This window comes from Denticeps clupeoides, unplaced genomic scaffold (genome assembly GCF_900700375.1).
Source record: "Denticeps clupeoides unplaced genomic scaffold, fDenClu1.1, whole genome shotgun sequence".
Taxonomy (NCBI): Eukaryota; Metazoa; Chordata; class Actinopteri; order Clupeiformes; family Denticipitidae; genus Denticeps; species Denticeps clupeoides.
In genome coordinates this window covers 52,501-55,000 of record NW_021629821.1, presented here as the reverse complement: position 1 = coordinate 55,000, position 2,500 = coordinate 52,501, and the positions used below count along the sequence as shown (strand labels likewise).

At 39.6% G+C, this 2,500-nt stretch overlaps 6 non-coding genes across 6 annotated transcripts; 4 read left to right on the top strand and 2 right to left on the bottom strand.

Annotated features, from left to right (window-relative positions):
- Positions 1-91: 91 nt before the first annotated feature.
- trnae-uuc (transfer RNA glutamic acid (anticodon UUC)) lies at positions 92-163 on the top strand. The gene has a single exon. It is a non-coding gene; the product is annotated as a tRNA-Glu (tRNA).
- A 351-nt stretch (positions 164-514) lies between these two features.
- Positions 515-601, bottom strand: trnay-gua (transfer RNA tyrosine (anticodon GUA)). Its single transcript is given in 2 exon segments — positions 515-550; positions 565-601. It is a non-coding gene; the product is annotated as a tRNA-Tyr (tRNA).
- Positions 602-1,211: 610 nt separating this feature from the next.
- Positions 1,212-1,283, top strand: trnae-uuc (transfer RNA glutamic acid (anticodon UUC)). The gene has a single exon. It is a non-coding gene; the product is annotated as a tRNA-Glu (tRNA).
- A 351-nt stretch (positions 1,284-1,634) lies between these two features.
- trnay-gua (transfer RNA tyrosine (anticodon GUA)) lies at positions 1,635-1,721 on the bottom strand. The gene is given in 2 exon segments: positions 1,635-1,670; positions 1,685-1,721. It is a non-coding gene; the product is annotated as a tRNA-Tyr (tRNA).
- Positions 1,722-1,910: 189 nt separating this feature from the next.
- trnae-cuc (transfer RNA glutamic acid (anticodon CUC)) lies at positions 1,911-1,982 on the top strand. The gene has a single exon. It is a non-coding gene; the product is annotated as a tRNA-Glu (tRNA).
- A 351-nt stretch (positions 1,983-2,333) lies between these two features.
- On the top strand, positions 2,334-2,405 carry trnae-uuc (transfer RNA glutamic acid (anticodon UUC)). Its single transcript has one exon. It is a non-coding gene; the product is annotated as a tRNA-Glu (tRNA).
- Positions 2,406-2,500: the final 95 nt, after the last annotated feature.

The window sequence follows — 2,500 nt, the reverse complement described above, 5'->3', positions numbered from 1 at the left end:
TGAAAAAATGAGCAATTTAGCCAGGCCTTGGCTGTACAACAAAATGTCTTTTAGTCAGCAAGACACTTTTAAATCTTGAATTAACCAAGGCTCCCTGGTGGTCTAGTGGTTAGGATTCGGCGCTTTCACCGCCGCGGCCCGGGTTCGATTCCCGGTCAGGGAAACTTTGTAAGGTTTTATTTATTAATTCTGTCACATTTTTCTTTAAAAAAAAAGTCCTTTAATACCAGGAATTTGATAAATGTGCGTGGTGGTCTAGTGGGCTCTCACCAAACTGCCTGGGTTCTCTTCCCGGTCAAGGAAGGGTTGTAAAAACTTGCCATTATGCCAGGTCTGGGCTGTCCAACTAAATCTTTTCTAGTAAGCAAAATGCTTTTAAATCAAGAATACATTAAAGGTATCGGGTGATCTAGTTGATAGTTTTTAGAACTCACACCCCACTGCCCGTGTTCGCATCCAGGACAAGGAAGGATTAAAAAAATTATATTTTTCAGACTTTTATAAAAAAAACAATTCCTTCGAGCCGGAATTGAACCAGCGACCTAAGGATTACAGGCAGTACAACTACAGTCCTCCGCTCTACCAGCTGAGCTATCGAAGGAACAAACACCACACAACCTGACAATAAATATGAACGTGTGTCATAAAGAAGAACTGAATACCAGAACTTGGCTGTACAAGAATAAAAAAAGTTATTTTAGTCTGTAAGAAAAAAATTTATGGATTCCACTTACAACAAAAGAACTAAAATAGTGACAGATCTTTTTTAATCAGTTAAAGTCAGAAGGTCCCTGGTTGTCTAGTGGTTAGGATTCGGCATTTAACCGCCGCGGCCTGGGTTCGATTCCCAGTCAGGGAAAGATTGTAAAATTTTATTTATTAATTCTGTTCAGGATTTTTTCGTAGAAAAAAAAAAGTCCTTAAAAGGGAAAGTTTTGTAAGATTTTCCCTTTATGCTTTTCAGGATTTTTGCTTAAAAAAAAACCTTCTTCAAGCCGGAATTGATCTAGCGATCTAAGCTTTTCAACCAAGAATGTGTTGAATGTGCCTGGTTGTCTATAGGTTAGTATTCAGGTCTTTCATACAGCTACCGGGGTTCGCGTCATGGTCAAGGAAGGTTTGAAAAAATGAGCAATTTAGCCAGGCCTTGGCTGTACAACAAAATGTCTTTTAGTCAGCAAGACACTTTTAAATCTTGAATTAACCAAGGCTCCCTGGTGGTCTAGTGGTTAGGATTCGGCGCTTTCACCGCCGCGGCCCGGGTTCGATTCCCGGTCAGGGAAACTTTGTAAGGTTTTATTTATTAATTCTGTCACATTTTTCTTTAAAAAAAAAGTCCTTTAATACCAGGAATTTGATAAATGTGCGTGGTGGTCTAGTGGGCTCTCACCAAACTGCCTGGGTTCTCTTCCCGGTCAAGGAAGGGTTGTAAAAACTTGCCATTATGCCAGGTCTGGGCTGTCCAACTAAATCTTTTCTAGTAAGCAAAATGCTTTTAAATCAAGAATACATTAAAGGTATCGGGTGATCTAGTTGATAGTTTTTAGAACTCACACCCCACTGCCCGTGTTCGCATCCAGGACAAGGAAGGATTAAAAAAATTATATTTTTCAGACTTTTATAAAAAAAACAATTCCTTCGAGCCGGAATTGAACCAGCGACCTAAGGATTACAGGCAGTACAACTACAGTCCTCCGCTCTACCAGCTGAGCTATCGAAGGAACAAACAGCCACACAACCTGACAATAAATATGAACGTGTGTCATAAAGAAGAATTGAATACCAGAACTTGGCTGTACAAGAATAAAAAAAGTTATTTTAGTCTGTAAGAAAAAAATTTTATGGATTCCACTTACAACAAAACAACTAAAATAGTGACAGATCTTTTTTAATCAGTTAAAGTCAGAAGGTCCCTGGTGGTCTAGTGGTTAGGATTCGGCGCTCTCACCGCCGCGGCCCGGGTTCGATTCCCGGTCAGGGAAAGTTGGTAAGGTTTTATTTATTAATTATTTTCAGGATTTTTTCGCAGAAAAAAAAAAGTCCTTAAAGGGAAAGTTTTGTAAGATTTTCCCTTTATGCTTTTCAGGATTTTTGCTTAAAAAAAAACCTTCTTCAAGCCGGAATTGATCTAGCGATCTAAGCTTTTCAACCAAGAATGTGTTGAATGTGCCTGGTTGTCTATAGGTTAGTATTCAGGTCTTTCATCCAGCTACCGGGGTTCGCGTCATGGTCAAGGAAGGGTTGAAAAAATTAGCAATTTAGCCAGGCCTTGGCTGTACAACAAAATGTCTTTTAGTCAGCAAGACACTTTTAAATCTTGAATTAACCAAGGCTCCCTGGTGGTCTAGTGGTTAGGATTCGGCGCTTTCACCGCCGCGGCCCGGGTTCGATTCCCGGTCAGGGAAACTTTGTAAGGTTTTATTTATTAATTCTGTCACATTTTTCTTAAAAAAAAAAGTCCTTTAATACCAGGAATTTGATAAATGTGCGTGGTGGTCTA